The 14,268-nt window shown below is 43.7% G+C and overlaps 1 protein-coding gene across 1 annotated transcript in view; it reads left to right on the top strand.

Moving 5' to 3' along the window:
• The first annotated feature begins 574 nt into the window (after nt 1-574).
• The window catches only part of wdr3 (WD repeat domain 3), a 56,293-nt gene continuing 42,599 nt past the window's right edge, over nt 575-14,268 (top strand). Inside the window, exon 1 of the mRNA XM_071521230.1 lies at nt 575-625. The gene's annotated coding sequence lies outside the window, so the exon portion shown is untranslated. The remainder of the gene's footprint in view (nt 626-14,268) is intronic.

Genomic DNA, 14,268 nt, shown 5'->3' with positions numbered 1-14,268 from the left:
GTATTTTGCGCTTTTATTGTGAAGACCAAACTACTACGTTTCCGGTGTTGTTCCAGTTACCTCTGTCTAGCTTGACGCAGCTCTTCGTGAGTTCCTGATCAGCTGACTAATCAGAGAAAAAACACTTCCGTTGTGTCTAGCTAGGGATGTGCGATAAGTTACAGCAATTTTCTAAAACACAGAGTCACAGATGTCAAATACATAAAATTTAAATAAACTTTATTCTGCATCAAAATTAAGAATCACTTGGGATTTTCGGAGTCCGAATACAGCCTGTGTCAACAAAATAGAAGCATGACTACTCAAATTATCGCCTGTGATTCTTCTGGGATCACAGCCAAAAGCAATACATTACCTACACGAAAGCGATCGAGCAAAACACTCGAAGAAATATTGACACTTTCTCACCCCGTATACTCGTATGCCATCAGTACCAGTGAATGTTTTCTAGTAGTTGTATTTGCAGACAGTCTGGTGTATGTATGGCGACGAGAAGAGACAACAGCACGTTTCCTTCACTAGTTTAATCGATTTGTGATTGATTGGTCGGGTCTGGAACACATGTTCACTGCAGGAAACACACACTCCACAAGCCGACAAGTTAGCTAGCAGCTGCATTTCAGAGGTAAGAGAGCGAATTAGCAAACTATAAACTGCTTAAAGTTGAACACGGGAAGGGTTAAGTGTTGTAAAACCTATGCAGAGGCACATATATGTTTTATTTGCTTTTGTAAACTGGATTTGTTCAGTAACGTCACCACGTGGGTTCAGGAGTATACAGCGAGTCGAGGCTAGTTCTGCTCGATTTTCTGTACGCATGTGGCGGGGCGGGCGGGGTTTGCCGATTATTTAGTTGGTTCGTTGGTTAAAAGTTGCAAACTCCGACCGCCCGGGTGACCAAGGGTAGAAAAACAAGCGCCACCATGTACAATGTGTGCTAGTTTACTGTCAACATTGCAGAGGAATAGTCTTACGAAAAAGAATTATAGTAAATATTTTACTAATTTACTATAAAGATATCACAGCAGAAGTGAAAGCCCCTAGGAATATTCTAGAAATAATGTAGTGATATCTATACTATAAGATAAGATACTATAAGCAATTCGTATCAGCTATAAACTATAAGATTATAGAAATATTATAGTGAAGCCATAGGAGATGAAACATAATAAGGTGATTATAAACTCACTATTGAGTACCACAGACATACTGGAAGTCCCTATTGGAATATTATAATGACACCATAGGAGATTAATAATGCCATAACGAGGTTGGGTCAATTCATGACAGAACTCATCAATTCTAATTCAACTGAGGATTGGAATTGGAATTTAATTGGAATCTACAGGAACAGAATTGAATTGGAATTTCGGGAAGTTGAATTTATAGTTTATTGTTTTTTGTGTGCTTGTTGTTTCAGGGAATCAATGAGCAGGATACAGATTTTACAAAGTTTGCCTTATGAATATGAGATTTTGGCATCAAAATGAGCATGTTAATAACAAGTTACAGAGTCACATGACTTGAACTCGAGTCAGACTTGAGTCACAATTTTAATTGCTTGAGACTTGACTTGATGCATGAAGAGAAGACTTGAGACTTGACTTGGGTTCTGGTGACTTGGGACTAGGGCTGAACAATGAATCGAAATTTTATCGAAATCGCAATATGGCCTACTGCAATTTTCAAATCGCAGGAGGCTCAATATTTGTTAAAGGTGAAATGTGTCAAAATAGCATTTTAAATGAAATATTGTGGTGCTGCAGAGATGTCCTGGCCTACACATCATATTCTACAGACTTAAGAAAACATCTTTGTTTGGTACAGATCCCCGCAAAAATCACACCACAATCATTTTAATACGTTTTTCAATAAAAATGAGAAATATAGCCGCATGCGGCAATGACGGGGTCCAAGCATCTGGTGACCTCTAGGGTACATGCGTGTTATAGACACCAAATTTTGCACATGGCCTCAGAGTTGATACCTGCACAAGTGCACCAACTTTGGTTGAGATAGCACAAGGCGTTCATGAGTTATGGCTAATTTTGTCACATATGTGCCACGCCCTATAATTGATTGGCCTGTAGCGGCCAAACGATATGGAGTACAGGAAATCTTTTCATAATTTTCAATCAGGAGAGGCCAGAGATAATGCATACCAAATTTGGAGACGATTGCCTCAACGGTCTAGGAGGAGTTTGCAAAAATAGGTTTTTGAGAAAATTCAAAATGGCGGAAAATCAAATATGGCGGGAATGGGCGGAGCCTATCAAAATGATGCGGCTTTACCCAAGGAATACAGGAACACAAGAATTTTGTTTCTATGATGTATAGTTACTGAGTTATGGGCATTTAAAATTTAAAACGTTGCTGTAGCGCCCCCTATGGGTGAAATGACAGCAAATTCGGGCTGGTATCTCAGAGTAGACATCTGCACATATGTACCAAATTTGGTGCAGGTAGCACAATGCACTCATGAGTTACGGCAGTTTCTGTGAAATAGACCCCGCCCACAACGTTTGATTAAACTTTGGAAGCTAATTAAATCAGAACGGTAGGGAATTTCAAACCGATTTCCATAACTTTTAATCATGGGGATCCAGAGGTGATGCACACCAAATTTGGAGATGATTGTCTCAACGGTCTAGGAGGAGTTGGCAAAAATAGGTTTTTGATAAAATTCAAAATGGCGGAAAATCTAGTCAGACGGAAATGGGCGTGGCCTATCTGGATAGATGCATGGGGATCCAGGGAATCCAGGAGAAGTGGAATTTTGATTCTGTGACTCACGGTTCAGGAGTTATGGACCAAAACGTGCAGGGGGCTGTTATAGCGCCACCATCAGGTGGATTGGTGTCATTTTTGTTGCCTGAGTAGTGGGTGACATTTCCAACCTATGTGGAAAGTTTGGGTGCTGTGGGGCTTATGGTTTCTGAGGTGCATATACTTTTAGGGCACGAGAAGAAAAATAATAATAAATATAGCCGCATGCGGCAATGACGGGGTCCAAGCATCTGGTGACCTCTAGGGTACATGCGTGTTATAGACACCAAATTTTGCACATGGCCTCAGAGTTGATACCTGCACAAGTGCACCAACTTTGGTTGAGATAGCACAAGGCGTTCATGAGTTATGGCTCATTTTGTCACATATGTGCCACGCCCTACAATTGATTGGCCTGTAGCGGCCAAACGATATGGAGTACAGGAAATCTTTTCATGACTTTTAATCAGGGGAGGCCAGAGATCATGCATACCAAATCTGGAGATGATTGCCTCAACGGTGTAGGAGGAGTTTGCAAAAATAGGTTTTTGAGAAAATTCAAAATGGCGGAAAATCTGATAAGTCGCCAATGGGCGTGGCCTATCACAATGATGCGGCTTTACCCAAGGAATACAGGAACACAAGAATTTTGTTTCTATGATGTATAGTTACTGAGTTATGGGCATTTAAAATCTGAAACGTTGCTGTAGCGCCCCCTATGGGTGAAATGACAGGACATTCGGGCTGGTATCTCAGAGTAGACATGTGCACATGTGTACCAAATTTGGTGCAGGTAGCATTATGCACTCATGAGTTACGGCAGTTTCTGTGAAATAGACCCCGCCCACAACGTTTGATTAAACTTTGGAAGCTAATTAAATCTGAACGGTAAGGTATATCAAAACGATTTCCATAACTTTTGATCATGGGGATCCAGAGGTGATGCACACCAAATTTGGAGATGATTGCCTCAACGGTCTAGGAGGAGTTCGCAAAAATAGGTTTTTGAGAAAATTCAAAATGGCGGAAAATCTAGTCAGACGGAAATGGGCGTGGCCTATCTGGATAGATGCATGGGGATCCAGGGAATCCAGGAGAAGTGGAATTTTGATTCTGTGACTCACGGTTCAGGAGTTATGGACCAAAACGTGCAGGGGGCTGTTATAGCGCCACCATCAGGAGGATTGGTGTCATTTTTGTTGCCTGAGTAGTGGGTGACATTTCCAACCTATGTGGAAAGTTTGGGTGCTGTGGGGCTTATGGTTTCAGAGGTGCAGACACTTTTAAGGCACAGGAAGAAAAATAATAATAATAATAATAAATATAGCCGCATGCGGCAATGACGGGGTCCAAGCATCTGGTGACCTCTAGGGTACATGCGTGTTGTTGGCACCAAATTTTGCACATGTCCTCAGAGTTGATACCTGCACAAGTGCACCAACTTTGGTTGAGATAGCACAAGGCGTTCATGAGTTAAGGCTCATTTTGTCACATATGTGCCACGCCCTACAATTGATTGGCCTATAGCGGCCAAACGATATGGAGTACAGGAAATCTTTTCATGACTTTTAATCAGGGGAGGCCAGAGATCATGCATACCAAATCTGGAGATGATTGCCTCAACGGTCTAGGAGGAGTTCGCAAAAATAGGTTTTTGGGAAAATTCAAAATGGCGGAAAATCAAATATGGCGGGAATGGGCGGAGCCTATCAAAATGATGCGGCTTTACCCAAGGAATACAGGAACACAAGAATTTTGTTTCTATGATGTATAGTTACTGAGTTATGGGCATTTCAAATTTAAAACGTTGCTGTAGCGCCCCCTATGGGTGACATGACAGGACATTCGGGCTGGTATCTCAGAGTAGACATCTGCACATGTCTACCAAATTTGGTGCAGGTAGCATAATGCACTCATGAGTTACGGCAGTTTCTGTGAAATAGACCCCGCCCACAACGTTTGATTAAACTTTGGAAGCTAATTAAATCAGAACGGTAGGGAATATCAAAACGATTTCCATAACTTTTAATCATGGGGATCCAGAGGTGATGCACACCAAATTTGGAGATGATTGCCTCAACGGTCTAGGAGGAGTTCGCAAAAATAGGTTTTTGAGAAAATTCAAAATGGCGGAAAATCTAGTCAGACGGAAATGGGCGTGGCCTATCTGGATAGATGCATGGGGATCCAGGGAATCCAGGAGAAGTGGAATTTTGATTCTGTGACTCACGGTTCAGGAGTTATGGACCAAAACGTGCAGGGGGCTGTTATAGCGCCACCATCAGGTGGATTGGTGTCATTTTTGTTGCCTGAGTAGTGGGTGACATTTCCAACCTATGTGGAAAGTTTGGGTGCAGTGGGGCTTATGGTTTCTGAGGTGCAGATACTTTTAGGGCACGAGAAGAAAAATAATAATAATAATAATAATCGGAACAATTACAATAGGGTTCCTCGCACTACGTGCTTGGACCCCTAAATATAGCCGCATGCGGCAATGACGGGGTCCAAGCATCTGGTGACCTCTAGGGTACATGCGTGTTGTTGGCACCAAATGTTGCACATGTCCTCAGAGTTGATACCTGCACAACTGCACCAACTTTGGTTGAGATAGCACAAGGCGTTCGTGAGTTATGGGTCATTTTGTCACATATGTGCCACGCCCTACAATTGATTGGCCTGTAGCGGCCAAACGATATGGAGTACAGGAAATCTTTTCATGACTTTTAATCAGGGGAGGCCAGAGATCATGCATACCAAATCTGGAGATGATTGCCTCAACGGTGTAGGAGGAGTTCGCAAAAATAGGTTTTTGAGAACATTCAAAATGGCGGAAAATCAAATATGGCGGGAATGGGCGGAGCCTATCAAAATGATGCGGCTTTACCCAAGGAATACAGGAACAAAAGAATTTTGTTTCTATGATGTATAGTTACTGAGTTATGGGCATTTCAAATCTGAAACGTTGCTGTAGCGCCCCCTATGGGTGACATGACAGGACATTCGGTCTGGTATCTCAGAGTAGACATGTGCACATGTCTACCAAATTTGGTGCAGGTAGCATAATGCACTCATGAGTTACAGCAGTTTCTGTGAAATAGACCCCGCCCACAACGTTTGATTAAACTTTGGAAGCGAATTAAATCAGAACGGTAAGGTATATCAAAACGATTTCCATAACTTTTGATCATGGGGATCCAGAGGTGATGCACAGCAAATTTGGAGATGATTGCCTCAACGGTCTAGGAGGAGTTGGCAAAAATAGGTTTTTGAGGAAATTCAAAATGGCGGAAAATCTAGTCAGACGGAAATGGGCGTGGCCTATCTGGATAGATGCATGGGGATCCAGGGAATCCAGGAGAAGTGGAATTTTGATTCTGTGACTCACGGTTCAGGAGTTATGGACCAAAACGTGCAGGGGGCTGTTATAGCGCCACCATCAGGTGGATTGGTGTCATTTTTGTTGCCTGAGTAGTGGGTGACATTTCCAACCTATGTGGAAAGTTTGGGTGCTGTGGGGCTTATGGTTTCTGAGGTGCAGACACTTTTAGGGCACGAGAAGAAAAATAATAATAATAATAATAATAATCGGAACAATTACAATAGGGTTCCTCGCACTACGTGCTTGGACCCCTAAATATAGCCGCATGCGGCAATGACGGGGTCCAAGCATCTGGTGACCTCTAGGGTACATGCGTGTTATAGACACCAAATTTTGCACATGTCCTCAGAGTTGATACCTGCACAAGTGCACCAACTTTGGTTGAGATAGCACAAGGCGTTCATGAGTTATGGCTAATTTTGTCACATATGTGCCACGCCCTACAATTGATTGGCCTGTAGCGGCCAAACGATATGGAGTACATGAAGTCTTTTCATAAGTTTTAATCAGGAGAGGCCAGAGATAATGCATACCAAATTTGGAGATGATTGCCTCAACGGTCTAGGAGGAGTTTGCAAAAATAGGTTTTTGAGAAAATTCAACATGGCGGAAAATCTAATATGGCGGGAATGGGCGGGGCCTATCACAATGATGCGGCTTTACCCAAGGAATACAGGAACAAAAGAATTCTGTTTCTGTGATGTATAGTTACTGAGTTATGGGCATTTAAAATTTAAAACGTTGCTGTAGCGCCCCCTATGGGCGAAATGCCAGCAAATTCGGGCTGGTATCTCAGAGTAGACATCTGCACATGTGTACCAAATTTGGTGCAGGTAGCACAATGCACTCACGAGTTACGGCAATTTTTGTAAAATAGACCCCGCCCACAACCGTTGACTGAACTTTGGAAGCTAATTAAATCAGAACGGTTTGGAATATCAAAAATCTTTTCATGATTTTCAATCATGGCCATCCAGAGGTGATGCACACCAAATTTGGAGATGATTGCCTCAACGGTCTAGGAGGAGTTCGCAAAAATAGGTTTTTGAGAAAATTCAAAATGGCGGAAAATCTAGTTAGACGGAAATGGGCGTGGCCTATCTGGGTAGATGCATGGGGATCCAGGGAATCCAGGATAAGTGGAATTTTGATTCTGTGACTCACGGTTCAGGAGTTATGGACCAAAACGTGCAGGGGGCTGTTATAGCGCCACCATCAGGTGGATTGGTGTCATTTTTGTTGCCTGAGTAGTGGGTGACATTTCCAACCTATGTGGAAAGTTTGGGTGCTGTGGGGCTTATGGTTTCTGAGGTGCAGATACTTTTAGGGCACGAGAAGAAAAATAATAATAATAAATATAGCCGCATGCGGCAATGACGGGGTCCAAGCATCTGGTGACCTCTAGGGTACATGCGTGTTATAGACACCAAATTGTGCACATGACCTCAGAGTTGATACCTGCACAAGTGCACCAACTTTGGTTGAGATAGCACAAGGCGTTCATGAGTTATGGCTCATTTTGTCACATATGTGCCACGCCCTACAATTGATTGGCCTATAGCGGCCAAACGATATGGAGTACAGGAAATCTTTTCATGACTTTTAATCAGGGGAGGCCAGAGATCATGCATACCAAATTTGGAGATGATTGCCTCAACGGTCTAGGAGGAGTTCGCAAAAATAGGTTTTTGAGAAAATTCAAAATGGCGGAAAATCAAAAATGGCGGGAATAGGCGGAGCCTATCAAAATGATGCGGCTTTACCCAAGGAATACAGGAACAAAAGAATTGTGTTTCTATGATGTATAGTTACTGAGTTATGGGCATTTCAAATCTGAAACGTTGCTGTAGCGCCCCCTATGGGTGACATGACAGGACATTCGGGCTGGTATCTCAGAGTAGACATCTGCACATGTGTACCAAATTTGGTGCAGGTAGCATAATGCACTCATGAGTTACGGCAGTTTCTGTGAAATAGACCCCGCCCACAACGTGTGACTAAACTTTGGAAGCTAATTAAATCAGAACGGTAGGGAATATCAAACCGATTTCCATAACTTTTAATCATGGGGATCCAGAGGTGATGCACACCAAATTTGGAGATGATTGCCTCAACGGTCTAGGAGGAGTTGGCAAAAATAGGTTTTTGAGAAAATTCAAAATGGCGGAAAATCTAGTCAGACGGAAATGGGCGTGGCCTATCTGGATAGATGCATGGGGATCCAGGGAATCCAGGAGAAGTGGAATTTTGATTCTGTGACTCACGGTTCAGGAGTTATGGACCAAAACGTGCAGGGGGCTGTTATAGCGCCACCATCAGGTGGATTGGTGTCATTTTTGTTGCCTGAGTAGTGGGTGACATTTCCAACCTATGTGGAAAGTTTGGGTGCTGTGGGGCTTATGGTTTCTGAGGTGCATATACTTTTAGGGCACGAGAAGAAAAATAATAATAATAATAATAATCGGAACAATTACAATAGGGTTCCTCGCACTACGTGCTTGGACCCCTAATAATAATAATCGGAACAATTACAATAGGGTTCCTCGCACTTATGTGCTTGGACCCCTAATAATAATAATAATAATAATCGGAACAATTACAATAGGGTTCCTCGCACTACGTGCTTGGACCCCTAAATATAGCCGCATGCGGCAATGACGGGGTCCAAGCATCTGGTGACCTCTAGGGTACATGCGTGTTATAGACACCAAATTTTGCACATGGCCTCAGAGTTGATACCTGCACAAGTGCACCAACTTTGGTTGAGATAGCACAAGGCGTTCATGAGTTATGGCTCATTTTGTCACATATGTGCCACGCCCTACAATTGATTGGCCTGTAGCGGCCAAACGATATGGAGTACAGGAAATCTTTTCATGACTTTTAATCAGGGGAGGCCAGAGATCATGCATACCAAATCTGGAGATGATTGCCTCAACGGTGTAGGAGGAGTTTGCAAAAATAGGTTTTTGAGAAAATTCAAAATGGCGGAAAATCTGATAAGTCGCCAATGGGCGTGGCCTATCACAATGATGCGGCTTTACCCAAGGAATACAGGAACACAAGAATTTTGTTTCTATGATGTATAGTTACTGAGTTATGGGCATTTAAAATCTGAAACGTTGCTGTAGCGCCCCCTATGGGTGAAATGACAGGACATTCGGGCTGGTATCTCAGAGTAGACATGTGCACATGTGTACCAAATTTGGTGCAGGTAGCATTATGCACTCATGAGTTACGGCAGTTTCTGTGAAATAGACCCCGCCCACAACGTTTGATTAAACTTTGGAAGCTAATTAAATCTGAACGGTAAGGTATATCAAAACGATTTCCATAACTTTTGATCATGGGGATCCAGAGGTGATGCACACCAAATTTGGAGATGATTGCCTCAACGGTCTAGGAGGAGTTCGCAAAAATAGGTTTTTGAGAAAATTCAAAATGGCGGAAAATCTAGTCAGACGGAAATGGGCGTGGCCTATCTGGATAGATGCATGGGGATCCAGGGAATCCAGGAGAAGTGGAATTTTGATTCTGTGACTCACGGTTCAGGAGTTATGGACCAAAACGTGCAGGGGGCTGTTATAGCGCCACCATCAGGAGGATTGGTGTCATTTTTGTTGCCTGAGTAGTGGGTGACATTTCCAACCTATGTGGAAAGTTTGGGTGCTGTGGGGCTTATGGTTTCAGAGGTGCAGACACTTTTAAGGCACAGGAAGAAAAATAATAATAAATATAGCCGCATGCGGCAATGACGGGGTCCAAGCATCTGGTGACCTCTAGGGTACATGCGTGTTATAGACACCAAATTTCGCACATGGCCTCAGAGTTGATACCTGCACAAGTGCACCAACTTTGGTTGAGATAGCACAAGGCGTTCATGAGTTATGGCTCATTTTGTCACCTATGTGCCACGCCCTACAATTGATTGGCCTGTAGCGGCCAAACGATATGGAGTACAGGAAATCTTTTCATGACTTTTAATCATGGGCATCCAGAGATCATGCATACCAAATTTGGAGATGATTGCCTCAACGGTCTAGGAGGAGTTCGCAAAAATAGGTTTTTGAGAAAATTCAAAATGGCGGAAAATCAAATATGGCGGGAATGGGCGGGGCCTATCACAATGATGCGGCGTTACCCAAGGAATACAGGAACAAAAGAATTTTGTGTCTATGATGTATAGTTACTGAGTTATGGGCATTTCAAATTTAAAACGTTGCTGTAGCGCCCCCTATGGGTGACATGACAGGACATTCGGGCTGGTATCTCAGAGTAGACATCTGCACATGTGTACCAAATTTGGTGCAGGTAGCATAATGCACTCATGAGTTACGGCAGTTTCTGTGAAATAGACCCCGCCCACAACGTTTGATTAAACTTTGGAAGCTAATGAAATCAGAACGGTAGGGAATATCAAACCGATTTCCATAACTTTTAATCATGGGGATCCAGAGGTGATGCACACCAAATTTGGAGATGATTGGCTCAACGGTCTAGGAGGAGTTCGCAAAAATAGGTTTTTGAGAAAATTCAAAATGGCGGAAAATCTAGTCAGACGGAAATGGGCGTGGCCTATCTGGATAGATGCATGGGGATCCAGGGAATCCAGGAGAAGTGGAATTTTGATTCTGTGACTCACGGTTCAGGAGTTAGGGACCAAAACGTGCAGGGGGCTGTTATAGCGCCACCATCAGGTGGATTGGTGTCATTTTTGTTGCCTGAGTAGTGGGTGACATTTCCAACCTATGTGGAAAGTTTGGGTGCTGTGGGGCTTATGGTTTCTGAGGTGCAGATACTTTTAGGGCACGAGAAGAAAAATAATAATAATTAAAACTGCAAGCAGTGATGAGCGGGCCCTCGCCTCCGTGTGCAAGTCGGGGTGTGCTGCAGCCGCGGGGCATGTAGACGTCCTCAGGCCTGGACTCTCGTCCCTCATGTGAAATCCGGTGCAGATCGGACAACGTACGCTCAAGTTCACACAACTTCCTGTTGCCAGTAGGCGGCGCTATGGCTATAACCGAATATCGGCACGTAGACGCGTTCAGGCCGGGACTCTCATCCGACATGTGAAGTTTGGGCCAGATTTGACCACGTAGAGTCGCGTTACAACCCACTTCCTGTTTGGTGTCGCCAGTAGGTGGCGCAATGCCTATGACTCCCAATCGGCTTGTAGATGTCCTCAGGCCTGGACTCTTGTCCAGCATGTGAAATTTGGTGCAGATCGGACGATGTAAACTCAAGTTAACGCAGCTTCCTGTGTCACGGCGAAACATCGAAATTCGCCGCGCCGCCAGGGCAACGCCGTGTGACGAAAACTCAAGCTTTTGATAACTTTTCATCGTCGAGGGCTTTTATACACGCTGACTAAGTTTGACGTGGATCCGATCAACCGCCTAGGAGGAGTTCGTTAAAGTACGACCCCTGCAAATTCACACAGCTTCCTGTCGCCAGTAGGTGGCGCTATGACTATAACTGAATATCGGCACGTAGACGTGTTCAGGCCGGGACTCTTATCAAACGTGTGAAGTTTCGGCCAGATGTGACCATGTACAGTGGTGTTACAACCCACTTCCTGTTTCGTGGCGAAACACGAAAATTCGACGCCACGCCACGCCCACGCCGTGTGACGAAAACTCAAGCTTTTGATAACTTTTCATCATCCAGGTCTTTTATACACGCTGACCGAGTTTGACGCGGATCCGATCATTCGCCTAGGAGGAGTTCGTTAAAGTACGACCCCCGCAAACGCCCAAAAACGCCCCAATATGTCGCAATCAATTCAAAATGGCGGACTTCCTGTCGGGTTTAGGCGCATGGTACCTATGGACTTTTTTTTAAGTCTGGACATGATACACGTGCCTACCAAGTTTCGTACGTCTAGGGGAAACGTACGGCTGTGAGTATTTTTTTGAAATTTTGTAGGGGGCGCTATCGAGCCATTTTGCCACACCCATGCGCGAGACCCATAAAATATATAATTTTTCGCCACTTCTGACACGTGTGCAAAGTTTCGCAACTTTTCCAGCACGTTTAGGCCCTCAAAAGTCCGATTTATTTGTCCGGCGAAAAATAAAAAGAAAAAGAATAATAATTCCTTCAGTTTCAATAGGGCTTCGCACGAAGTCGTGCTCGGGCCCTAATAATAATAATCGGAACAATTACAATAGGGTTCCTCGCACTACGTGCTTGGACCCCTAATAATAATAAATATAGCCGCATGCGGCAATGACGGGGTCCAAGCATCTGGTGACCTCTAGGGTAAATGCGTGTTATAGACACCAAATTTTGCACATGACCTCAGAGTTGATACCTGCACAACTGCACCAACTTTGGTTAAGATAGCACAAGGCGTTCATGAGTTATGGCTCATTTTGTCACATATGTGCCACGCCCTACAATTGATTGGCCTGTAGCGGCCAAACGATATGGAGTACAGGAAATCTTTTCATGACTTTTAATCAGGGGAGGCCAGAGATCATGCATACCAAATCTGGAGATGATTGCCTCAACGGTCTAGGAGGAGTTTGCAAAAATAGGTTTTTGAGAAAATTCAACATGGCGGAAAATCAAATATGGCGGGACTGGGCGGGGCCTATCAAAATGATGCAGCTTTACCCAAGGAATACAGGAACAAAAGAATTTTGTGTCTATGATGTATAGTGACTGGGCTATGGGCATTTAAAAATTAAAACGTTGCTGTAGCGCCCCCTATGGGTGAAATGACAGCAAATTCGGGCTGGTATCTCAGAGTAGACATCTGCACATGTGTACCAAATTTGGTGCAGGTAGCATAATGCACTCATGAGTTACGGCAGTTTCTGTGAAATAGACCCGCCCACAACGTTTGATTAAACTTTGGAAGCTAATTAAATCAGAACGGTAGGGAATATCAAACCGATTTCCATAACTTTTAATCAGGGCCATCCAGAGATGATGCACACCAAATTTGGAGATGATTGCCTCAACGGTCTAGGAGGAGTTCGCAAAAGTAGGTTTTTGAGAAAATTCAAAATGGCGGAAAATCTAGTCAGACGGAAATGGGCGTGGCCTATCTGGATAGATGCATGGGGATCCAGGGAATCCAGGAGAAGTGGAATTTTGATTCTGTGACTCACGGTTCAGGAGTTATGGACCAAAACGTGCAGGGGGCTGTTATAGCGCCACCATCAGGTGGATTGGTGTCATTTTTGTTGCCTGAGTAGTGGGTGACATTTCCAACCTATGTGGAAAGTTTGGGTGCTGTGGGGCTTATGGTTTCTGAGGTGCAGATACTTTTAGGGCACGAGAAGAAAAATAATAATAATAATAATAATAAATATAGCCGCATGCGGCAATGACGGGGTCCAAGCATCTGGTGACCTCTAGGTTACATGCGTGTTATAGACACCAAATTTTGCACATGTCCTCAGAGTTGATACCTGCACAAGTGCACCAACTTTGGTTGAGATAGCACAAGGCGTTAATGAGTTATGGCTCATTTTGTCACATATGTGCCACGCCCTACAATTGATTGGCCTGTAGCGGCCAAACGATATGGAGTACAGGAAATCTTTTCATGACTTTGAATCAGGTGAGGCCAGAGATAACGCATACCAAATTTGGAGATGATTGCCTCAACGGTCTAGGAGGAGTTCACAAAAATAGGTTTTTGAGAAAATTCAAAATGGCGGAAAATCAAATATGGCGGGAATAGGCGGAGCCTATCAAAATGATGCGGCTTTACCCAAGGAATACAGGAACACAAGAATTGTGTTTCTATGATGTATAGTTACTGAGTTATGGGCATTTAAAATCTGAAACGTTGCTGTAGCGCCCCCTATGGGTGACATGACAGGACATTCGGGCTGGTATCTCAGAGTAGACATCTACACATGTGTACCAAATTTGGTGCAGGTAGCATAATGCACTCATGAGTTACGGCAGTTTCTGTGAAATAGACCCCGCCCACAACGTTTGATTAAACTTTGGAAGCTAATTAAATCAGAACAGTAGGGAATATCAAAACGATTTCCATAACTTTTAATCATGGGGATCCAGAGGTGATGCACACCAAATTTGGAGATGATTGCCTCAACGGTCTAGGAGGAGTTTGCAAAAATAGGTTTTTGATAAAATTCAAA

The sequence above is a fragment of the Centroberyx affinis genome, unplaced genomic scaffold (assembly GCF_046629955.1).
Source record: "Centroberyx affinis isolate AG114_WGS23_722 - 3 ecotype Tasmania unplaced genomic scaffold, CSIRO-AGI_Caff_v1 ptg000876l_1, whole genome shotgun sequence".
Lineage (NCBI taxonomy): Eukaryota > Metazoa > Chordata > Actinopteri > Beryciformes > Berycidae > Centroberyx > Centroberyx affinis.
This window is presented reverse-complemented; position numbering and strand designations above follow the sequence as displayed.